Below are 25989 nucleotides of genomic sequence, written 5' to 3'. Positions count from 1 at the left end.
GAAGAATTTTTTTATCTGAGTTGCTCACGAAAAATTCACTCATGTTGTTGTCAAGTTTTGCGCTCAAAAAAGTGTCGGTATCCAGTTTCACGAAAAGTATTCTTCAATTTAGTCAAAAAGTTGTCAAATGAGAAGAGGGCTAGAGTAGGAGGGTTCTCATCCTATTAGGTTCTGAAATAGAAAGAAATTTTGACAGGGGTTGGCTATGAAAAAAGTATTCATGTCGCTGTCAAACTTTGTGCTCAAAAAAGTGTCGGTATGCAGTTTCACAAAATTGTTTCATCATTCTAGTCGAGGAATTGTTCAAATGAAAGGAAGGCTAGTGTAGGAGCGTACGCTTTCTAGTAGGTACTGAAACAGAAAAATTTTTTTAATCTGAGTTCCTCACGAAAACTTCACTCATGTCGTTGCCAAACTTTACGCTCTAAAAAGTGTCGGTATGCAGTTTCACAAAAAGTGTTTCATCAATCTAGTCAAGGACTTGTTCAAATGAAATGAGGGCTAGTGTAGGACTGTACGCTTGCTAGTAGGTACTCAAACAGACGGAGTTTTTTATCTGGATTGTTCACAAAAAAAATACTCATGTCGTTGTCAATTTTTGCGCTCATTATCACAAAAATTTTTTTTCAATCTATTCAAGAACTTGTTCAAATGAAATGATGGCTAGAGTAGGAGTGTACGCTTCCTAGTAGGTACTGAAACAGACGGAGTTTTTGATCTGGGTTGTTCACGAAGAAAATACTCATGTCGTTGTCAATTTTTGCGCTCAATATCACGAAAATTTTTTTTCAATCTATTCAAGAACTTGTTCAAATGAAATGATGGCTAGAGTAGGAGTGTACGCTTCCTAGTAGGTACTGAAACAGACGGAGTTTTTTATCTGGATTGTTCACAAAAAAAAACTCATGTCGTTGTCAATTTTTGCGCTCATTATCACGACAATTTTTTTTCAATCTAGTCAAGAACTTGTTCAAATGAAATGATGGCTAGAGTAGGAGTGTAATCATCCTAGAAGGTTCTGAAATAGAAGGAATTTTTGTTCTGGGTTGTCTACGAAAAAAAGTATTCATGTCGTTGTCAAACTTTGCGCTCAAAAAGTGTCGGTATGCAGTTTCACAAAAAGTGTTTCATCAATCTAGTCAAGGACTTGTTCAAATGAAATGAGGGCTAGTGTAGGAGTGTACGCTTCCTAGTAGGTACTGAAACAGACGGAGTTTTTTTTGATCTGGATTGTTCACAAAAAAATACTCATGTCATTGTCAATTTTTGCGCTCATAATCACGAAAATTTTTTTTCAATCTAGTCAAGAACTTGTTCAAATGAAATGATGGCTAGAGTAGGAGTGTAATCATCCTATTAAGTTCTGAAATAGAAGGAATTTTTGATCTGGGTTGTCTACGAAAAAAGTATTCATGTCGTTGTCAAACTTTGCGCTCAAAAATTGTCCGTATGCAGTATCACGAAAAGTGTTTTTCAATCTAGTCAAAGACTTGTTCAAATGAAATGAGGGCTAGTGTAGGAGTGTACGCTTCCTAGTAAGTACTGAAACAGAAGGAATTTTTGATCTGGGTTGTTCACGAAGAAAATACTCATGTCGTTGTCAATTTTTGCGCTCAATATCACGAAAATTTTTTTTCAATCTATTCAAGAACTTGTTCAAATGAAATGATGGCTAGAGTAGGAGTGTACGCTTCCTAGTAGGTACTGAAACAGAAGGAGTTTTTTTTTATCTGGATTGTTCACAAAAAATACTCATGCCATTGTCATTTTTTGCCCTCATTATCACGAAATTTTTTTTCAATCTAGTCAAGAACTCTTTCAAATGAAATGATGGCTAGAGTAGGAGTATAATCATCCTAGTAGGTTCTGAAATAGAAGGAATTTTTTATTTGGGTTGTCTACGAAAAAAAGTATTCATGTCATTGTCAAACTTTGCGCTCAAAAAGTGTCGGTATGCAGTTTCACAAAAAGTGTTTCATCAATCTATTCAAGGACTTGTTCAAATGAAATGAGGGCTAGTGTAGGAGTATACGCTTCCTAGTAGGTACTGAAACAAACGGAGTTTTTTTGATCTGGATTGTTCACAAAAAAATACTCATGTCATTGTCAATTTTTGCGCCCATTATCACGAAAATTTTTTTTCAATCTAGTCAAGAACTTGTTCAAATGAAATGATGGCTAGAGTAGGAGTGTAATCATCCTAGTAGGTTCTGAAATAGAAGGAATTTTCGATCTGGGTTGTCTACAAAAAAAACTATTCATGTCATTGTCAAACTTTGCGCTCAAAAAGTGTCGGTATGCAGTTTCACAAAAAGTGTTTCATCAATCTATTCAAGGACTTTTGTTGAAATGAAATGACGGCTAGAGTAGGAATGTAATCATCCTAGTAGGTTCTGAAATAGAAAGAATTTTTGATGTGGGTTGTCTACGAAAAAAAGTATTCATGTCGTTGTCAAACTTTGCGCTCAAAAATTGTCTGTATGCAGTATCACGAAAAGTGTTTTTCAATCTAGTCAAAGACTTATTCAAATGAAATGAGGACTAGTGTAGGAGTGTACGCTTCCTAGTAGGTACTGAAACAGAAGGAATTTTTGATCTGGGTTGTTCACGAAGAAAATACTCATGTCCTTGTCAATTTTTGCGCTCATTATCACGAAAATTTTTTTTCAATCTATTCAAGAACTTGTTCAAATGAAATGATGGCTAGAGTAGGCGTGTACGCTTCCTAGTAGGTACTGAAACAGACGGAGTTTTTTAGATCTGGATTGTTCACAAACTTATGTCGTTGTCAATTTTTGCGCTCATTATCACGAAAAATTTTTTTCAATTTAGTCAAGAACTTGTTCAAATGAAATGATGGCTAGAGTAGGAGTGTAATCATCCTAGTAGGTTCTGAAGTAGAAGGAATTTTTGATCTGGGTTGTCTGCGAAAAAAAGTTTTCATGTCGTTGTCAAACTTTGCGCTCAAAAAGTGTGGGTATGCAGTTTCACAAAAACTGTTTCATCAATCTAGTCAAGGACTTGTTCAAATGAAATGATGGCTACAGTAGGAGTGTAATCATCCTAGTAGGATCTGAAACAGAAGGAATTTTTGATCTGGGTTGTCTACAAAAAAAAGTATTCATGTCATTGTCAAACTTTGCGCTCAAAAAGTGTCGGTATGCAGTGTCACAAAAAGTGTTTCATCAATCTATTCAAGGACTTGTTCAAATGAAATGATGGCTAGAGTAGGAGTGTAATCATCCTAGTAGGTTCTGAAATAGAAGGAATTTTTGATCTGGGTTGTCTACGAAAAGAAAGCATTCATGTCGTTGTCAAACTTTGCGCTCAAATATTGTCTGTATGCAGTATCACGAAAAGTGTTTTTCAATCTAGTCAAAGACTTGTTCAAATGAAATGAGGGCTAGTGTAGGAGTGTACGCTTCCTAGTAGGTACTGAAACAGAAGGAATTTTTGATCTGGGTTGTTCACGAAGAAAATACTCATGTCGTTGTCAATTTTTGCGCTCATTATCACAAAATTTTTTTTTCAATCTATTCAAGAACTTGTTCAAATGAAATGATGGCTAGAGTAGGAGTGTACGCTTCCTAGTAAGTACTGAAACAGACGGAGTTTTTTATCTGGATTGTTCACAAAAAAATACTCATGTCGTTGTCAATTTTTGCGCTCATTATCAGGAAAATTTTTTTTCAATCTATTCATGAACTTGTTCAAATGAAATGATGGCTAGAGTAGGAGTGTAATCATCCTAGTAGGTTCTGAAATAGAAGGTATTTTTGATCCGAGTTGTCTACGAAAAAAGGTATCCATGTCGTTGTCAAACTTTGCGCTCAAAAATTGTCTGTATGCAGTATCACGAAAAGTGTTTTCAATCTAGTCAAGGACTTGTTCAAATGAAATGAGGGCTTGTGTAGGAGTGTACGCTTCTTAGTAGGTACTGAAACAGAAGGAATTTTTGATCTGGGTTGTTCACGAAGAAAATACTCATGTCGTTGTCAATTTTTGCGCTCATTATCACGAAAATTTTTTTTCAATCTATTCAAGAACTTGTTCAAAAGAAACGATGGCTAGATTAGGTGTGTACGCTTCCTAGTAGGTACTGAAACAGAAGGAATTTTTCATCTGGGTTGTTCACGAAAAAAATACTCATGTCGGTGTCAATTTTTGCGCTCATTATCACGAAAAAAAGTTTTCAATCTTTTCAAGAACTTGTTCAAATGAAATGATGACTAGAGTAGGACTGTAATCATCCTAGTAGGTTCTGAATAGACGAAATTTTGGATCTGGGTTGTTAACTAAAAAATACTCATGTCGTTGTCGATGTTTCGGCTCATTATCACAAAAAGTTTTTTTTCAATCTAGTCATGGACTTGTTCAAATGAAATGATGGCTAGTGTAGAAGTGTAATCATCCTAGTAGGTTCTGAATAGAAGGAATTTTTGATCTGGGTTGTTCACTAAAAATACCCATGTCGTTGTTAATTTTTGCGCTCATTATCACGTTTTTTTCATTCTAGTCAAGAACTTGTTCAAATGAAATGATGGCTAGAGTAGGAGTGTAATCATCCTAGTAGGTTCTGAAAAAGAAGGTATTTTTGATCTGGGTTGTCTACGAAAGAAGGTATTCATGTCGTTGTCAAACTTTGCGCTCGAAAATTGTCTGTATGCAGTATCACGAAAAGTGTTTTTCAATCTAGTCAAGGACTTGTTCAAATGAAATGAGGGCTAGTGTAGGTGTGTACGCTTCCTACTAGGTACTGAAACAGAAGGAATTTTTCATCTGGGCTGTTCACAAAAAAAATACTCATGTCGTTGTCAAATTTTGCGCTCATTATCACGAAAATTTTTTTTCAATCTATTCAAGAAATTGTTCAAATGAAATGATGGCTAGAGTAGGAGTGTAATCATCCTAGTAGGTTCTGAATAGAAGGAATTTTTGATCTGGGTTGTTCACTAAAAAATACTCATGTCATTGTCAATTTTTGCGCTCATTATCACGAAAATTTTTTTTCAGTCTAGTCAAGAACTTGTTCAAATGAAATGATGGCTAGAGGAGGAATGTAATCATCCTAGTAGGTTCTGAAATAGAAGGATTTTTTTATCTGGGTTGCTCACGAAAAAAATACTCATGTCGTTGTCATTTTTTGCGCTCAAAAATGGTCGGTATTCAGTATCACGAAAAGTGTTTTTCAACCTAGTCAAGGACTTGTTCAACTGAAATGAGGGCTAGAGTAGGAGTTTATTCATCCTAGTAAGTTTTGAAACAGAACGACTTTTTGATCTGTGTTGTCTACGAAAAAAAGTATTTATGTCGTTGTCAAACTTTGCGCTCAAAAAGTGTCGGTATGCAGTTACACAAAAAGTGTTTCATCAATCTAGTCAAGAACTTGTTCAAATGAAATGAGGGCTAGTGTAGGAGTGTACGCTTCCTAGTAGGTACTGAAACAGACGGAGTTTTTTTGAACTGGATTGTTCACAAAAAAAATACTCATGTCGTTGTCAATTTTTGCGCTCATTATCACGAAATTTTTTTTTTCAATCTAGTCAAGAACTTATTCAAATGAAATGATGGCTAGAGTAGGAATGTAATCATTCTAGTAGGTTCTGAAATAGAAGGAATTTTTGATCTGGGGTGACTACGAAAAAAAGTATTCATGTCGTTGTCAAACTTTGCGCTCAAAAAGTTTCAGCATGCAGTTACACAAAATTGTTTCATCAATCTAGTCAAGGACTTGTTCAATTGAAATGAGGGCTAGTGTAGGTGTGTACGCTTCCTAGTAAGTACTGAAACAGAAGGAAATTTTCATCTGGGTTGTTCACGAAAAAAATACTCATCTCGTTGTCAATTTTTGCGCTCATTATCACGAAAATTTTTTTTCAACCTAGTCATGATCTTGTTCAAATGAAATGATGGCTAGAGTAGGAATGTAATCATTCTAGTAGGTTCTGAAATAGAAGGAATTTTTGATCTGGGTTGTCTACGAAAAAAAGTATTCATGTCGTTTTCAAACTTTGCGCTCAAAAGGTTTCGGTATGCAGTTACACAAAAGTGTTTCTTCAATCTAGTCAAGGACTTGTTCAAATGAAATGAGGGCTAGTGTAGGTGTGTACGCTTCCTAGTAGGTACTGAAACAGAAGGAAATTTTCATCTGGGTTGTTCACGAAAAAAATACTCATCTCCTTGTCAATTTTTGCGCTCATTATCACGAAAATTTTTTTTCAATCTATTCAAGAAATTGTTCAAATGAAATGATGGCTAGAATAGGAGTGTAATCATTCTAGTAGGTTCTGAATAGAAGGAATTTTTATCTGGGTTGTTCACTAAAAAATACTCATGTCATTGTCAATTTTTGCGCTCCTTATCACGAAAATTTTTTTTCAATCTAGTCAAGAACTTGTTCAAATGAAATGATGGCTAGAGTAGGAATGTAATCATCCTAGTAGGTTCTGAAATAGAAGGATTTTTTATCTGGGTTGCTCACGAAAAAAATACTCATGTCGTTGTCATTTTTTGCGCTCAAAAATGGTCGGTATTCAGTATCACGAAAAGTGTTTTTCAACCTAGTCAAGGACTTGTTCAACTGAAATGAGGGCTAGAGTAGGAGTTTATTCATCCTAGTAAGTTTTGAAACAGAACGACTGTTTGATCTGTGTTGTCTACGAAAAAAAGTATTTATGTCGTTGTCAAACTTTGCGCTCAAAAAGTGTCGGTATGCAGTTACGCAAAAAGTGTTTCATCAATCTAGTCAAGAACTTGTTCAAATGAAATGAGGGCTAGTGTAGGAGTGTACGCTTCCTAGTAGGTACTGAAACAGACGGAGTTTTTTTGATCTGGATTGTTCACAAAAAAAATACTCATGTCGTTGTCAATTTTTGCGCTCAAAAATGGTCGGTATTCAGTATCACGAAAAGTGTTTTTCAACCTAGTCAAGGACTTGTTCAACTGAAATGAGGGCTAGAGTAGGAGTTTATTCATCCTAGTAAGTTTTGAAACAGAACGACTTTTTGATCTGTGTTGTCTACGAAAAAAAGTATTTATGTCGTTGTCAAACTTTGCTCTCAAAAAGTGTCGGTATGCAGTTACACATAAAGTGTTTCCCAATCTAGTCAAGGACTTGTTCAAATGAAATGAGGGCTAGTGTAGGTGTGTACGCTTCCTAGTAGGTACTGAAACAGAAGGAAATTTTCATCTGGGTTGTTCACGAAAAAAATACTTATCTCGTTGTCAATTTTTGCGCTCATTATCTCGAAAAGTTTTTTTTCAATCTATTCAAGAAATTGTTCAAATGAAATGATGGCTAGAGTAGGAGTGTAATCATCCTAGTAGGTTCTGAAATAGAAGGAATTTTTGATCTGGGTTGTCTACGAAAAAAGGTACTCATGTCGTTGTCAAACTTTGCGCTCAAAAATTGTCTGTATGCAGTATCACGAAAATTTTTTTTTTCAATCTGGTCAAGAACTTGTTCAAATGAAATGATGGCTAGAGTAGGAGTGTAATCATCCTAGTAGGTTCTGAAATAGAAGGAGTTTTTGATCTGGTTTGTCTACGAAAAAAGTATTCATGTCGTTGTCAAACTTTGCGCTCAAAAAGTGTCGGTATGCAGTTACACAAAAAGTGTTTCATCAATCTAGTCAAGGACTTGTTCAAAAGAAATGAGGGCTAGTGTAGGTGTGTACGCTTCCTAGTAGGTACTGAAACAGAAGTAAATTTTCATCTGGGTTGTTCACGAAAAAAATACTCATCTCGTTGTCAATTTTTGCGCTCATTATCACGAAAAGTTTTTTTTCAATCTATTCAAGAAATTGTTCAAATGAAATGATGGCTAGAGTAGGAGTGTAATCATCCTAGTAGGTTCTGAAATAGAAGGAAATTTTGATCTGGGTTGTCTACGAAAAAAGGTATTCATGTCGTTGTCAAACTTTGCGCTCAAAAATTGTCTCTATGCAGTATCACGAAAAGTGTTCTTCAATCTAGTCAAGGACTTGTTCAAATGAATTAATGGTTAGAGTAGGAGTATAATCATTCTATTTGGTTTTGAAATAGAAGGAATTTTTGATCTGGGTTGTCTACGAAAAAAGGTAATCATGTCTTTGTCAAACTTTGCGCTCAAAAATTGTCTGTATGCAGTATCACGAAAAGTGTTTTTCAATCTAGTCAAGGACTTGTTCAAATGAATTGATGGTTAGAGTAGGAGTATAATCATTCTATTTGGTTCTGAAATAGAAAGAATTTTTGATCTGAGCTGTCTACAAAAAAAGTATTCATGTCGTTGTCAAATTTTGCGCTCAAAAATTGTCTGTATGCAGTATCACGAAAAGTGTTTTTCAATCTAGTCAAGAACTTGTTCAAATGAAATGATGGCTAGAGTAGGAGTGTAATCATCCTATTGGGTTCTGAAATAGAAGGAACTTTTGATATGGGTTGTCTAAGAAAAAAAGTACCTATGTCGTTGTCAATTTTTGCGCTCAAAAATTGTCTCTATGCAGTATCACGAAAAGTGTTCTTCAATCTAGTCAAGGACTTGTTCAAATGATTTGATGGTTAGGGTAGGAGTATAATCATCCTATTTGGTTCTGCAATAGAGGGAATTTTGATCTGGGCTGTCTACAAAAAAAAGTGTTCATGTCGTTGTCAAACTTTGCGCTCAAAAATTGTCTGTATGCAGTATCACGAAAAGTGTTTTTCAATCTAGTCAAGGACTTGTTCAAATCAAATGAGGGCTAGTGTAGGTGTGTACGCTTCCTAGTAGGTACTGAAACAGACGGAATTTTCTTTGATCTGGGTTGTTCACGAAAAAAATACTCATGTCGTTGTCAATTTTTGCGCTCATTATCACGAAAAGTTTTTTTTCAATCTAGTCAAGAACTTGTTCAAATGAAATGATGGCTAGAGTAGGAGTGTAATCATCCTATTAGGTTCTGAAATAGAAAGAATTTTGATATGGGTTGTCTATGAAAAAAAAGTACTCATGTCGTTGTCAATTTTTGCGCTCAAAAATTGTCGGTATGCAGTATCAAGAAAAGTGTTTTTCAATCTAATCAAGGACTTTTTCAAATGAGATGAGGGCTAGAATAAGAGTGTATGCTTCCCAATAGGCTCTGAAAAGGAAAAAAAAATGTTCTGGGTTGTCTAGGAAAAATTTACTCATGTCGTTGCCAAACTTTGCGCTCAAAAAAGTGTCGGTATGCAGTTTCACAAAAAGTGTTTCATCAATCTAGTCCAGGACTTGTTCAAATGAATTGAGGGCTAGTGTAGGAGTGTACGCTTCCTAGTAGGTACTGAAACAGAAGGATTTTTTTATCTGGATTGTTCAGGAAAAAAATTTTTCATGTCGTTGTCAATTTTTGCGCTCAAAAATTGTCGGTATGCAGTATCACGAAAAGTGTTTTTCAATCTAGTCAAGGACTTGTTCAAATGAAAAGAGGGCTAGTGTAGGAGTGTACGCTTCCTAGTACGTACTGAAACAGAGGGAGTTTTTTTGATCTGGGTTGTTCACGAAAAAAAAATACTGATGTCGTTGTCAATTCCTACGCTCAAAAGTTGTCGGTGTGCAGTATCACGAAATGTGTTTTTCAATCTAGTCAAAGACCTGTTCAAATGAAATGAGGGCTAGTGTAGGAGTGTACGCTTCCTACTAGGTACTGAAACAGAAGGAATTTTTTCGATCTGAGATGTTCACGAAAATAATACTCAAGTCGTCAAGTCTTGCGCTCAAAAATTGTCAGTATGCAGTATTACGAAAAGTGTTTTTCAATATAGCTAAGAACTTGTTCAATTGAAATGAGGGCTAGAGTGGGAGTGTAAGCACCCTATTAGGTTCTTAAACAGAAGGAATTTTTGATCTGGGTTGTCTGCGAAAAAAGTACTCATGTCGTTGTCAAACTTTGCGCTCAAAAATCGTCGGTATGCAGTATCATGAAAAGTGTTTTTCAATCTAGTCAAGAACTCGTTAAAATGAAATGAGGGCTAGTGTTGGAGTGTACGCTTCCTTGTAGGTACTGAAACAGAAGGAATTTTTTCGATCTGAGATGTTCACGAAAATAATACTCATGTCGTTGTCAATTCTTGCGCTCAAAAATTGTCAGTATGCAGTATTACGAAAAGTGTTTTTCAATCTAGTCAAGAACTCGTTCAAATGGAATGAGGGCTAGAGCAGGAGTGTGATCATCCTAGAAGGTTCTGAAATAGAAGGAATTTTTGATCTGGGTTGTCTACGAAAAAAAAGTACTCATGTCGTTGTCAAACTTTGCGCAATTGTCGGTATGCAGTATCACGAAAAGTGTTCTTCAATCTAGTCAAGGACTTGTTCAAATGAAATGAGGGCTAGAATAAGAGTGTGTGGTCCCAGTAGGCTCTGAAAAAGAAAAAAATGATCTGGGTTGTCTACGAAAAAATCACTCATGTTGTCAAATTTTGCGCTCAAAAAATGTCGGTGTGCAGTTTCACGAAAAGTGTTTTCAATCTAGTCAAGGACTTGTTCAAATGAAATTAGGGCTAGACTAGGCGCGTATGCTTCCCAGTAGGCTCTGAAAAAGAAAAAAATGATCTGGGTTATCTACGAAAAATTCACTCATGTCGTTGTCAAACTTTGCGCTCAAAAAAGTGTCGGCATGCAGTTTCACAAAAAGTGTTTCATCAATCTAGTCAAGGATTTGTTCAAATGAAATGAGTTCTAGTGTAGGAGTGTACGTTTCCTAGCAGGTACTGAAACAGGAAGAATTTTTGATCTGTGTCGTTCACGAAAAAAATAATCATGTCGTTGTCAATTTTTGCGATCAAAAAAGTGTCGGTATGCAGTATCAAGAAAAGTGTTTTTCAATCTAGTCAAGAACTCGTTCAAATGAAATGAGGGCTAGAGTAGGAGTGTACTCATCCTAGAAGGTTCTGAAATAGAAGGAATTTTTGATCTGGGTTGTCTACGAAAAAAAAGTACTCATGTCGTTGTCAAACTCTGCGCTCAAAAATTTTCGGTATGCAGTATCACGAAAAGTGTTCTTCAATCTAGTCAATGACTTGTTCAAATGAAATGAGGGCTAGTGTAGGAGTATACGCTTCCTAGTAGGTACTGAAACAGAAGGAACTTTTGATCTGGGTTGTTCACGAAAAAAATCCTCATGCCGTCGTCAAATTTTGCGCTCAAAAAAGTGTCGGCATACAGTTTCACGAAAAGTGTTCTTCAATATGGCCAAGAACTTGTTCAATTGAAATGAGGGCTAGAGTAGGAGTGTATGCATCCTATTATGTTCATAAACAGATGGAATTTTTGATCTGGGTTGTCTACGAAAAAAGAACTTTTGTCGTTGTATAATTTTGCGCTCAAAAATTGTCCTTATGCAGTATCACGAAAAGTGTTTTTCAATCTAGTCAAGGACTTGTTCAAATGAAATGAGGGCTAGAATAAGAGTGTGTGGTCCCAGTAGGCTCTGAAAAAGAAAAAAATGATCTGGGTTGTCTACGAAAAAATCACTCATGTTGTCAAATTTTGCGCTCAAAAAATGTCGGTGTGCAGTTTCACGAAAAGTGTTTTCAATCTAGTCAAGGACTTGTTCAAATGAAATTAGGGCTAGACTAGGAGCGTATGCTTCCCAGTAGGCTCTGAAAAAGAAAAAAATGATCTGGGTTATCTACCAAAAATTCACTCATGTCGTTGTCAAACTTTGCGCTCAAAAAAGTGTCGGCATGCAGTTTCACAAAAAGTGTTTCATCAATCTAGTCAAGGATTTGTTCAAATGAAATGAGTTCTAGTGTAGGAGTGTACGTTTCCTAGCAGGTACTGAAACAGGAAGAATTTTTGATCTGAGTCGTTCACGAAAAAAATAATCATGTCGTTGTCAATTTTTGCGATCAAAAAAGTGTCGGTATGCAGTATCACGAAAAGTGTTTTTCAATCTAGTCAAGAACTCGTTCAAATGAAATGAGGGCTAGAGTAGGAGTGTACTCATCCTAGAAGGTTCTGAAATAGAAGTCATTTTTGATCTGGGTTGTCTACGAAAAAAAAGTACTCATGTCGTTGTCAAACTCTGCGCTCAAAAATTGTCGGTATGCAGTATCACGAAAAGTGTTCTTCAATCTAGTCAATGACTTGTTCAAATGAAATGAGGGCTAGTGTAGGAGTGTACGCTTCCTAGTAGGTACTGAAACAGAAGGAACTTTTGATCTGTGTTGTTCACGAAAAGAATCCTCATGTCTTCGTCAAATTTTGCGCTCAAAAAAGTGTCGGCATACAGTTTCACGAAAAGTGTTCTTCAATATGGCCAAGAACTTGTTCAATTGAAATGAGGGCTAGAGTAGGAGTGTATGCATCCTAATATGTTCTTAAACAGATGGAATTTTTGATCTGGGTTGTCTACGAAAAAAGAACTTTTGTCGTTGTATAATTTTGCGCTCAAAAATTGTCCTTATGCAGTATCACGAAAAGTGTTTTTCAATCTAGTCAAGGACTTGTTCAAATGAAATGAGGGCTAGAATAAGAGTGTGTGGTCCCAGTAGGCTCTGAAAAAGAAAAAAAAATGATCTGGGTTGTCTACGAAAAGTTCACTCATCTCGTTGTCAAATTTTGCGCTCAAAAAATTGTCGGTATGCAGTTTCACGAAAAGTGTTCTTCAATCTGGCCAAGAACTTAGTCAAATGAAATGAGGGGTAGTGTAGGAGTGTACGTTTCCTAGCAGGTACTGAAACAGGAAGAATTTTTGATCTGAGTCGTTCACGAAAAAAATAATCATGTCGTTGTCAATTTTTGCGATCAAAAAAGTGTCGGTATGCAGTATCACGAAAAGTGTTTTTCAATCTAGTCAAGAACTCGTTCAAATGAAATGAGGGCTACAGTAGGAGTGTACTCATCCTAGAAGGTTCTGAAATAGAAGGAATTTTTGATCTGGGTTGTCTCAAAAAATGTCCTTATGCAGTATCACGAAAAGTGTTTTTCAATCTAGTCAAGGACTTGTTCAAATGAAATGAGGGCCAGAATAAGAGTGTATGCCTCCCAGTAGGCTCTGAAAAAGAAAAAAAATGATCTGGGTTGTCTATGAAAAATTCACTCATGTTGTCAAATTTTGCGCTAAAAAAATGTCGGTGTGCAGTAACACGAAAAGTGTTTTCAATCTAGCCAAGGACTTGTTCAAATGAAATGAGGGCTAGACTAGGAGCGTATGCTTCCCAGTAGGCTCTGAAAAAGAAAAAAAAATTGATCTGCGTTGTCTACGAAAAATTCACTCATGTCGTTGTCAAATTTTGCGATCAAAAAAGTGTCGCTATGCAGTTTCACGAAAAGTGTTCTTCAATCTGGTCAAGAACTTAGTCAAATGAAATGAAGGCTAGAGCAGGAGTGTACTCAACCTAGTAAGTGCTGATATAGAAGGAATTTTTGATCTGGGTTATCTACGAAAAATTCACTCATGTCGTTGTCAAACTTTGCGCTCAAAAAAGTGTCGGCATGCAGTTTCACAAATAGTGTTTCATCAATCTAGTCAAGGATTTGTTCAAATGAAATGAGGGCTAGTGTAGGAGTGTACGCTTCTTAGCAGTTACTGAAACAGGAAGATTTTTCGATCTGAGTCGTTCACGAAAAAAATAATCATGTCGTTGTCAATTTTTGCGATCAAAAAGTTGTCGGTATGCAGTTTCACAAAAAGTGTTTCATCAATCTAGTCAAGGGATTGTTCAAATGCAATGAGGGCTAGAGTGGGAGTGTATTCATCCTATTATGTTCCTAAACAGAAGGAATTTTTGATCTGGATTGTCTACGAAAAAAGAACTTATGTCGTTGTCAAATTTTGCGCTCAAAAAAGTGTCGGCATGCAGTATCACGAAAAGTGTTCTTCAATCTAGTCAATGACTTGTTCAAAAGAAACGAGGGCTAGAGTAGGAGTGTACGCTTCCTAGTAGGCGCTGAAACAGAAAGAACTTTTGATCTGGGTTGCTCACGAAAAAATCCTCATGTCGTCGTCAAATTTTGCGCTCAAAAAAGTGTCGGCATACATTTTCATGAAAAGTGTTCTTCAATATAGCCAAGAACTTGTTCAATTGGAATGAGGGCTAGAGTGGGAGTGTATTCATCCTATTACGTTCTTAAACAGAAGGAATTTTTGACCTGGATTATCTACGAAAAAAAGAACTTATGTCGTTGTCAAATTTTGCGCTCAAAAAAGTGTCGGCATGCAGTATCACGAAAAGTGTTCTTCAATCTAGTCAATGACTTGTTCAAATGAAACGAGGGCTAATATAGGAGTGTACGCTTCCTAGTAGGTACTGAAACAGAAGGAATTTTTGATCTGGGTTGTTCACGAAAAAAATCCTCATGTCGTCGTCAAATTTTGCGCTCAAAAAAGTGTCAGCATACATTTTCACGAAAAGTGTTCTTCAATATAGCCAAGAACTTGTTCAATTGAAATGAGGGCTAGAGTGGGAGTGTATTCATCCTATTACGTTCTTAAACAGAAGGAATTTTTGATCTGGATTGTCTAAGAAAAAAGAACTTATGTCGTTGTCAAATTTTGCGCTCAAAAAAGTGTCGGCATGCAGTATCACGAAAAGTGTTCTTCAATCTAGTCAATGACTTGTTCAAATGAAACGAGGGCTAGTGTAGGAGTGTACGCTTCCTAGTAGGTACTGAAACAGAAGGAATTTTTGATCTGGGTTGTTCACGAAAAAAATCCTCATGTCGTCGTCAAATTTTGCGCTCAACAAAGTGTCGGCAAACATTTTCACGAAAAGTGTTCTTCAATATAGCCAAGAACTTGTTCAATTGAAATGAGGGCTAGAGTGGGAGTGTATGCATCCTAGTAGGTTCTTAAACAGATGGAATTTTTAATCTGGGTTGTCTACGAAAAAAGAACTTTTGTCGTTGTAAAATTTTGCTCTCAAAAATTGTCCTTATGCAGTATCACGAAAAGTGTTTTTCAATCTAGTCAAGGACTTGTTCAAATGAAATGAGGGCTAGAATAATAGTGTGTGCCTCCCAGTAGGCTCTGAAAAAGAAAAAAAATGATCTGGGTTGTTTACGAAAAATTCACTCATGTTGTCAAATTTTGCGCTCAAAAAAATGTCGGTGTTCAGTTTCACGAAAAGTGTTTTCAATCTAGTCAAGGATTTGTTCAAATGAAATGAGGGCTAGAGTGGGAGTGTATACATCCTATTAGGTTCCTAAACAGAAGGAAGTTTTGATCTGGATTGTCTACGAAAAAAGAACTTATGTCGTTGGCAATTTTTGCGCTCAAAAAACTGTCGGCATGCAGTTTCACGAAAAATTTTCTTCAATATAGTCAAGAACTTGGTCAAATGAAATGAGGGCTCGAGTAGGAGTGCACTCAACCTAGTAGGTGCTGAAATAGAAGGAATTTTTGATCTGGGTTGTCTACGAAAAATTCACTCATGTCGTTGTCAAACTTTGCGCTCAAAAAAGTGTCGGCATGCAGTTTCACAAAAAAGTGTATCATCAATCTAGTCTAGGACTTGTTCAAATTAAATGAGGACTAGTGTAGGAGTGTACGCTTCCTATCAGGTACTGAAACAGGAAGAATTGTTGATCTGAGTCGTTCACGAAAAAAATACTCATGTCGTTGTCAATTTTTGCGCTCAAAAAAGTGTCGGTATGCAGTTTCACAAAAAGTTTTTCATCAATCTAGTCAAGGACTTGTTCAAATGCAATGAGGGCTAGAGTGGGAGTGTATTCATCCTATTAGGTTCTTAAACAGAAGGAATTTTTGATCTGGATTGTCTACAAAAAAAAAACTTATGTCGTTGTCATTTTTTGCGCTCAAAAAAGTGTTGGCATGCAGTTTCACGAAAAGTTTTCTTCAATATTGTCAAGAACTTGTTCAATTGAAATGAGGGCTAGAGTGGGAGTGTATGCATCCTAGTAGGTGCTGAAATAGAAGGAATTTTTGATCTGGGTTGTCTACGAAAAATTCACTCATGTCGTTGTCAAACTTTGCGCTCAAAAAAGTGTCGGCATGCAGTTTCACAAAAAGTGTTTCATCAATCTAGTCAAGGACTTGTTCAAATGAAATGAGGGCTAGTGTAGGAGTGTACGCTTCCTAGCAGGTACTGAAATATGAAGAATTTTTGATCTGAGTTGTTCACGAAAAAAATACTAATGTCGTTGTCAATTTTCGCGCTCAAAAATGTGTCGGTATGCAGTTTCACAAAAAGTGTTTCATCAATCTAGTCAAGGACTTGTTCAAATGCAATGAGGGCTAGAGTGGGAGTGTATTCATCCTATTAGGTTCCTAAATAGAAGGAATTTTTGATCTGGATTGTCTACGAAAAAAGAACTTATGTTGTTGTCAATTTTTGCGCTCAAAAAAGTGTCGGCATGCAGTTTCACGAAAAAATTTCTTCAATATAGTCAAGAACTTGGTCAAATGAAATGAGGGCTCGAGTAGGAGTGCACTCAACCTAGTAGGTGCTGAAATAGAAGGAATTTTGATCTGGGTTGTCTACGAAAAATTCACTCGCGTCGTTGTCAAACTTTGCGCTCAAAAAAGTGTCGGCATGCAGTTTCACAAAAAGTTTATCATCAATCTAGTCAAGGACTTGTTCAAATTAAATGAGGGCTAGTGTAGGAGTGCACTCAACCTAGTAGGTGCTGAAATAGAAGGAATTTTGATCTGGGTTGTCTACGAAAAATTCACTCGTGTCGTTGTCAAACATTGCGCTCAAAAAAGTGTCGGCATGCAGTTTCACAAAAAGTGTTTCATCAATCTAGTCAAGGACTTGTTCAAATGCAATGAGGGCTAGAGTGGGAGTGTATTCATCCTATTAGGTTCCTAAATAGAAGGAATTTTTGATCTGGATTGTCTACGAAAAAAGAACTTATGTCGTTGTCAATTTTTGCGCTCAAAAAAGTGTCGGCATGCAGTTTCACGAAAAAATTTCTTCAATATAGTCAAGAACTTGGTCAAATGAAATGAGGGCTCGAGTAGGAGTGCACTCAACCTAGTAGGTGCTGAAATAGAAGGAATTTTGATCTGGGTTGTCTACGAAAAATTCACTCGTGTCGTTGTCAAACATTGCGCTCAAAAAAGTGTCGGCATGCAGTTTCACAAAAAGTTTATCATCAATCTAGTCAAGGACTTGTTCAAATTAAATGAGGGCTAGTGTAGGAGTGTACGCTTCCTATCAGGTACTGAAACAAGAAGAATTTTTGATCTGAGTCGTTCACGAAAAAAATACTCATGTCGTTGTCAATTTTTGCGCTCAAAAAAGTGTCGGTATGCAGTTTCACAAAAAGTGTTTCATCAATCTAGTCAAAGACTTGTTCAAATGCAATGAGGGCTAGAGTGGGAGTGTATTCATCCTATTAGGTTCTTAAACAGAAGGAATTTTTGATCTGGATTGTCTACGAAAAAAAACTTATGTCGTTGTCAATTTTTGCGCTCAAAAAAGTGTCGGCATGCAGTTTCACGAAAAGTTTTCTTCAATATAGTCAAGAACTTGTTCAATTGAAATGAGGGCTAGAGTGGGAGTGTATGCATCCTAGTAGGTGCTGAAATAGAAGGAGTTTTTGATCTGGGTTGTCTAAGAAAATTTCACTCATGTCGTTGTCAAACTTTGCACTCAAAAAAGTGTCGGCTTGCAGTTTCACAAAAAGTGTTTCATCAATCTAATCAAGGACTTGTTCAAATGAAATGAGGGCTATTGTACAACTGTAGGCTTCCTATCAGGTACTGAAACAGAAGAATTTTTGATCTGAGTCGTTCACGAAAAAAATACTCATGTCGTTGTCATTTTTTGCGCTCAAAAAAGTGTCGGTTTGCAGTTTTACAAAAAGTGTTTCATCAATCTAGTCAAGGACTAGTTCAAATACAATGAGGGCTAGAGTGGGAGTGTATTCATCCTAGTAGGTTCTGAAATAGAATGATTTTTTGATCTGGGTTGTCTACGAAAAAAGTATTCATGACGTTGTCAAAGTTTGCGCTCAAAAATTGTCGGTATACAGTATCACGAAAAGTGTTCTTCAATATAGTCAAGAACTTGTTCAATTGAAAAGAGGGCTAGTGTAGGAGTGTACGCTTCTTAGTAGAAACTGAAACAGAAGGAATTTTTGATCTGGGTTGTTCACGAAAAAAAATACTCATGAAGTCGTCAGACTTTGCGCTCAAAATTGTCGGTATGCAGTATCATGAAAAGTGTTTTTCAATCTAGTCAAGGACTTGTTCAAGTGAAACGAGGACTAGAATAAGAGCGTATGCTTCCCAGTAGAATCTGAAAAAGAAAAAAAAATGATCTGGGTTTTCAACCAAAAAATTCACTCATGTCGTTATCAAATTTTCCGCTCAAAAAGTGTCGGTATGCATTTTCACGAAAAGAGTTCTTCAATCTGGTCAAGAACTTGGTCAAATGAAATGAGGGCTAGAGTAGGAGTGTACTCGTCCTAGTAGGTTCCGAAATAGAAGGAAGTTTTGATTTGGCTTGTTTACGAAAAAAGGATTCATGTCGTTGTCAAACTTTGCGCTCAAAAAAGTGTCGATATGCAGTTTCACAAAAAGTGTTTCATCAATCTAGTCAAGGACTTGTTCAAATGAAATGAGGGCTAGTGTTAGAATGCACGCTTCCTAGTGAGTACTGAAACAGAAGGAAATTTTGATCTCGGTCGTTCACGAAAAAAATACTCATGTCATTGTCAATTTTTGCGCTCAAAAAAGTGTCGGTATGCAGTTTCACAAAAAGTGTTTCATCAATCTAGTCAAGGACTTGTTCAAATGCAATGAGGTCTAGAGTGGGAGTGTATTCATCCTATTAGGTTCCTAAACAGAAGGAACTTTTGATCTGGATTGTCTACGAAAAAAGAACTTATGTCGTTGTCAATTTTTGCGCTCAAGAAATGTCGGCATGCAGTTTCACGAAAAAATTTCTTCAATATAGTCAAGAACTTGGTCAAATGAAATGAGGGCTCGCGTAGGAGTGAACTCAACCTAGTAGGTGCTGAAATAGAAGGAATTTTTGATCTGGGTTGTCTACGAAAAATTCACTCATGTCGTTGTCAAACTTTGCGCTCAAAAAAGTGTCGGCATGCAGTTTCACAAAAAGTTTATCATCAATCTAGTCAAGGCTTTGTTCAAATTAAATGAGGGCTAGTTTAGGAGTGTACGCTTCCTATCAGGTACTGAAACAGGAAGAGTTTTTGATCTGAGTCGTTCACGAAAAAAATACTCATGTCGTTGTCATTTTTTGCGCTCAAAAAAGTGTCGGTTTGCAGTTTTACAAAAAGTGTTTCATCAATCTAGTCAAGGACTTGTTCAAATGAAATGAGGGCTAGTGTTAGAATGCACGCTTCCTAGTGAGTACTGAAATAGAAGGAAATTTTGATCTCGGTCGTTCACGAAAAAATACTCATGTCATTGTCAATTTTTGCGCTCAAAAAAGTGTCGGTATGCAGTTTCACAAAAAGTGTTTCATCAATCTAGTCAAGGACTTGTTCAAATGCAATGAGGGCTAGAGTGGGAGTGTATTCATCCTATTAGGTTCCTAAACAGAAGGAACTTTTGATCTGGATTGTCTACGAAAAAAGAACTTATGTCGTTGTCAATTTTTGCGCTCAAGAAATGTCGGCATGCAGTTTCACGAAAAAATTTCTTCAATATAGTCAAGAACTTGGTCAAATGAAATGAGGGCTCGAGTTGGAGTGAACTCAACCTAGTAGGTGCTGAAATAGAAGGAATTTTTGATCTGGGTTGTCTACGAAAAATTCACTCTTGTCGTTGTCAAACTTTGCGCTCAAAAAAGTGCCGGCATGCAGTTTCACAAAAAGTTTATCATCAATCTAGTCAAGGACTTGTTCAAATTAAATGAGGGCTAGTTTAGGAGTGTACGCTTCCTATCAGGTACTGAAACAGGAAGAGTTTTTGATCTGAGTCGTTCACGAAAAAAATACTCATGTCGTTGTCATTTTTTGCGCTCAAAAAAGTGTCGGTTTGCAGTTTTACAAAAAGTGTTTCATCAATCTAGTCAAGGACTTGTTCAAATACAATGAGGGCTAGAGTGGGAGTGTATTCATCCTAGTAGGTGCTGAAATAGAAGGAGTTTTTGATCTGCGTTGTCTACGAAAATTTCACTCATGTCGTTGTCAAACTTTGCACTCAAAAAAGTGTCGGCTTGCAGTTTCACAAAAAGTGTTTCATCAATCTAATCAAGGACTTGTTCAAATGAAATGAGGGCTAGTGTAGGACTGTAGGCTTCCTATCAGGTACTGAAACAGAAGAATTTTTGATCTGAGTCGTTCACGGAAAAAATACTCATGTCGTTGTCATTTTTTGCGCTCAAAAAAGTGTCGGTTTGCAGTTTTACAAAAAGTGTTTCATCAATCTAGTCAAGGACTTGTTCAAATACAATGAGGGCTAGAGTGGGAGTGTATTCATCCTAGTAGGTTCTGAAATAGAAGGAATTTTTGATCTGGGTTGTCTACGAAAAAAGTATTCATGACGTTGTCAAACTTTGCGCTCAAAAATTGTCGGTATACAGTATCACGATAAGTGTTCTTCAATATAGTCAAGAACTTGTTCAATTGAAAAGAGGGCTAGTGTAGGAGTGTACGCTTCTTAGTAGAAACTGAAACAGAAGGAATTTTTGATCTGGGTTGTTCACGAAAAAAAATACTCACGCTCAAAAATTGTCGGTATGCAGTATCATGAAAAGTGTTTTTCAATCTAGTCGAGGACTTGTTCAGGTGAAACGAGGGCTAGAATAGGATTGTATGCTTCCCAGTAGGCTAAGAAAAAGAAAAAAAAATGTTTTGGGTTGTCTAGGAAAAGTTTACTCATGTCCTTGCCAAACTTTGCGCTCAAAAAAGTGTCGGTATGCAGTTTCACGAAAAAAGTTTTTCAATCTAGTCAAGGACTTGTTCAAATGAAATGAGGGCTAGAGTGGGAGTGTATGCTTCCTATTAGGTTCTTAAACAGAAGGAATTTTTTATCTGGATTGTCTACGAAAAAAGAACTTACTTTGTTGTCAAATTTTGCGCTCAAAAAGTATCGGCATGCAGTTTCACGAAAAGTGTTCTTCAATATAGTCAAGAACTTGTTCAATTGAAATGAGGGCTAGAGTGGGGGTGGTGTATGCATCCTATAATGTTCTTAAACAGACGGAATTTTTGATCTGGGCTGTCTATGAAAAAAGAACTTATGTCATTGTCAAACTTTGCGCTCAAAAATTGTCGGTATGCAGTATCACGAAAAGCGTTTTTCAACCTAGTCAAAAATTTGTTGAAATGGAACGAGGGCTAGAGTAGGAGAGTACTCATACTAGTATGTTCTGAAATAGAAGAGATTTTTGATCTGGGTTGTTTACGAAAAAAAGTATTCATGTCGTTGTCAAATTTTGCGCTCAAAAAAGTGTCGGTATGCAGTTTCACAAAAAGTGTTTCTTTAATCTAGTCAAGGACTTGTTCAAATGAAACGAGGGCCAGAATAAGAGCATATGCTTTCCAGTAGAATCTGAAAAAGAAAAAGAATGATCTGTGTTGTCAACGAAAAATTCACTATTGTCGTTGTCAAATTTTGCGCTCAAAAAAGTGTCGGTATGCAGTTTCATGAAAAGTGTTCTTCAATCTGGTCAAGAATTTGCTCAAATGGAATGAGGGCTAGACTAGGAGTGTACTCGTCCTAATAGGTTCCGAAATAGAAGGAATATTTGATCTGGGTTGTTTACGAAAAAAAGTATTCATGTCGTTGTCAAACTTTGCGCTCAAAAAGTGTCGGTATGCAGTTTCACAAAAAAGGTTTTTCAATCTACTCAAGGACTTGTTCAAATGAAACGAGGGCCAGAATAAGAGCGTATGCTTCCCAGTAGGCTAAGAAAAAGAAAAAAAAATGTTTTGGGTTGTCTAGGAAAAGTTTACTCATGTCCTTGCCAAACTTTGCGCTCAAAAAAGTGTCGGTATGCAGTTTCACGAAAAAAGTTTTTCAATCTAGTCAAGGACTTGTTCAAATGAAATGAGGGCTAGAGTGGGAGTGTATGCTTCCTATTAGGTTCTTAAACAGAAGGAATTTTTTATCTGGATTGTCTACGAAAAAAGAACTTACTTTGTTGTCAAATTTTGCGCTCAAAAAGTATCGGCATGCAGTTTCACGAAAAGTGTTCTTCAATATAGTCAAGAACTTGTTCAATTGAAATGAGGGCTAGAGTGGGGGTGGTGTATGCATCCTATAATGTTCTTAAACAGACGGAATTTTTGATCTGGGCTGTCTATGAAAAAAGAACTTATGTCATTGTCAAACTTTGCGCTCAAAAATTGTCGGTATGCAGTATCACGAAAAGCGTTTTTCAACCTAGTCAAAAATTTGTTGAAATGGAACGAGGGCTAGAGTAGGAGAGTACTCATACTAGTATGTTCTGAAATAGAAGAGATTTTTGATCTGGGTTGTTTACGAAAAAAAGTATTCATGTCGTTGTCAAATTTTGCGCTCAAAAAAGTGTCGGTATGCAGTTTCACAAAAAGTGTTTCTTTAATCTAGTCAAGGACTTGTTCAAATGAAACGAGGGCCAGAATAAGAGCATATGCTTTCCAGTAGAATCTGAAAAAGAAAAAGAATGATCTGTGTTGTCAACGAAAAATTCACTATTGTCGTTGTCAAATTTTGCGCTCAAAAAAGTGTCGGTATGCAGTTTCATGAAAAGTGTTCTTCAATCTGGTCAAGAATTTGCTCAAATGGAATGAGGGCTAGACTAGGAGTGTACTCGTCCTAATAGGTTCCGAAATAGAAGGAATATTTGATCTGGGTTGTTTACGAAAAAAAGTATTCATGTCGTTGTCAAACTTTGCGCTCAAAAAGTGTCGGTATGCAGTTTCACAAAAAAGGTTTTTCAATCTACTCAAGGACTTGTTCAAATGAAACGAGGGCCAGAATAAGAGCGTATGCTTCCCAGTAGAATCTGAAAAAGAAAAAAAATGATCTGGGTTGTCAACGAAAAATTCACTCATGTCGTTGTCAATTTTTGCGCTCAAAATTGTCGGTATGCAGTTTCACGAAAAGTGTTCTTCAATCTGGTCAAGAACTTGGTCAAATGAAATAAGGGCTAGTGTAGGTGTGTACGCTTCCTAGTAGGTACTGAAACAGAAGGAAATTTTCATCTGGGTTGTTCACGAAAAAATACTCATCTCTTTGTCAATTTTTGCGCTCATTATCACGAAAAGTTTTTTTTCAGTCTATTCAAGAAATTGTTCAAATGAAATGATGGCTAGAGTAGGAGTGTACTCGTTCTAGTAGGTTCCGAAATAGAGGGAATTTTTGATCTGGCTTGTCTACGAAAAAAAGTATTTATGTCGTTGTCAAACTTTGCGCCCAAAAAAGTGTCGGTATCCAGTTTCACAAAAAGTGTTTCATCAATCTAGTCAAGGACTTGCTCAAATGAAATGAGGGCTAGTGTTAGAGTGTATGCTTCCTAGTGAGTACTGAAACAGAAAAAATTTTTTATCTGGGTCGTTCATGAAAAAAATGCTCATGTTGTTGTCAATTTTTGCGTTCAAAAATTGTCGGTATGCAGTATCATAGAAGTATTTTTCAATCTAGTCAAGAACTTGTTCAAATGAATTGAGGGCTAGAGTAGGAGTGTGCTCATCCTATTAGGTTCTGAAATAGAAGGAATTTTTGATCTGGCTTGTTTACGAAAAAAAGTATTCATGTCGTCGTCAAACTTTGCGCTCAAAAAAGTGTCGGTATGCAGTTTCACAAAAAGTGTTTCATCAATCTAGTCAAGATTTTGTTCAAATGAAACGAGGGCCGGAATAAGAGCGTATGCTTCCCAGTAGAATCTGAAAAAGAAAAAAAAATGATCTGGGTTGTCAACGAAAAATTTACTCATGTCGTTGTCAAATTTTGCGCTCAAAATTGTCGGTATGCAGTTTCACGAAAAATATTTTTCAATCTGGTCAAGAACTTGGTCAAATGAAATAAGGGCTAGTGTAGGTGTGTACGCTTCCTAGTAGGTACTGAAACAGAAGGAAATTTTCATCTGGGTTGTTCACGAAAAAATACTCATCTCTTTGTCAATTTTTGCGCTCATTATCACGAAAAGTTTTTTTTTCAGTCTATTCAAGAAATTGTTCAAATGAAATGATGGCTAGAGTAGGAGTGTACTCGTTCTAGTAGGTTCCGAAATAGAGGGAATTTTTGATCTGGCTTGTTTACGAAAAAAAGTATTTATGTCGTTGTCAATCTTTGCGCCCAAAAAAGTGTCGGTATGCAGTTTCACAAAAAGTGTTTCATCAATCTAGTCAAGGAATTGTTCAAATAAAATGAGGGCTAGTGTTAGAGTGTATGCTTCCTAGTGAGTACTGAAACAGAAGAAATTTTTTATCTGGGTCGTTCATGAAAAAAATGCTCATGTTGTTGTCAATTTTTGCGTTCAAAAATTGTCGGTATGCAGTATCATAGAAGTATTTTTCAATCTAGTCAAGAACTTGTTCAAATGAATTGAGGGCTAGAGTAGGAGTGTGCTCATCCTATTAGGTTCTGAAATAGAAGGAATTTTTGATCTGGCTTGTTTACGAAAAAAAGTATTCATGTCGTCGTCAAACTTTGCGCTCAAAAAAGTGTCGGTATGCAGTTTCACAAAAAGTGTTTCATCAATCTAGTCAAGATTTTGTTCAAATGAAACGAGGGCCGGAATAAGAGCGTATGCTTCCCAGTAGAATCTGAAAAAGAAAAAAAAATTATCTGTGTTGTCAACGAAAAATTCACTCATGTCGTTTTCAAATTTTGCGCTCAAAAAAGTGTCGGTATGCAGTAACACGAAAAGTGTTCTTCAATATAGTCAAGAACTTGTTCAATTGAAAAAAGGGATAGTGTAGGAGTTTACGCTTCTTAGTAGAAACTGAAACAGAATGAGTTTTTGATCTGGGTTGTTCACGAAAACAAATACTCATGTCGTTGTCAATTTTTGCGTTCAAAAATTGTCGGTATGCAGTATCATGAAGAGTACTTTTCAATCTAGTCAAGAACTTGTTCAAATGAAATGAGGACTAGAGTAGGAGTGTGCTAATCTTATTAGGTTCTGAAATAGAAGGAATTTTTGATCTGGCTTGTTTACGAAATAAAGTATTCATGTCGTCGTCAAACTTTGCGCTCAAAAAAGTGTCGGTATGCAGTTCCACAAAAAGTGTTTCATCAATCTAGTCAAGAACTTGTTCAAATGAAACGAGGGCCAGAATAAGAGCGTATGCTTCCCAGTAGAATCTGAAAAAGAAAAAAAATATCTGTGTTAACAACGAAAAATTCACTCATGTCGTTTTCAAATTTTGCGCTCAAAAAAGTGTCGGTATGCGGTAACACGAAAAGTGTTCTTCAATATAGTCAAGAACTTGTTCAATTGAACAGAGGGATAGTGTAGGAGTTTACGCTTCTTAGTAGAAACTGAAACAGAATGAATTTTTGATCTGGGTTGTTCACGAAAACAAATACTCATGTCGTTGTCAATTTTTGCGTTCAAAAATTGTCGGTATGCAGTATCATGAAAAGTACTTTTCAATCAAGTCAAGAACTTGTTCAAATGAAACGAGGGCCAGAATAAGAGCGTATGCTTCCCAGTAGAATCTGAAAAAGAAAAAAAAATGTCTGTGTTGTCAACAAAAAATTCACTCATGTCGTTGTCCAAATTTGCGCTCAAAAAAGTGTCGGTATGCAGTTTCACGAAAAGTGTTCTTCAATCTGGTCAAGAACTTGGTCAAGTGAAATGAGGGCTAGAGTAGGAGTGTACTCGTCCTAGTAGGTTCTGAAATAGAAGGAATTTTTGATCTGGCTTGTTTACGAAAAAAAGTATTCATGTCGTTGTCAAACTTTGCGCTCAAAAAAGTGTCGGTATGCAGTTTCACAAAAAGTGTTTTTCAATCTAGTCAAGACTAGTTCAAATGAAACGAGGGCCAGAATAAGAGCGTATGCTTCCCAATAGAATCTGAGAAAGAAAAAAAAATGATCTGGGTTGTCAACGAAAAACTCACCCATGTCGTTGTCAAATTTTGCGCTCAAAAAAGAGTCGGTATGCAGTTTCACGAAA

This window comes from Convolutriloba macropyga, chromosome 11, assembly GCF_964194025.1.
Source record: "Convolutriloba macropyga chromosome 11, txConMacr16.3, whole genome shotgun sequence".
Classification (NCBI taxonomy): Eukaryota; Metazoa; Xenacoelomorpha; order Acoela; family Convolutidae; genus Convolutriloba; species Convolutriloba macropyga.
The sequence above is the reverse complement of the archived record's forward strand: the minus strand, read 5'-3'. Positions refer to the sequence as shown.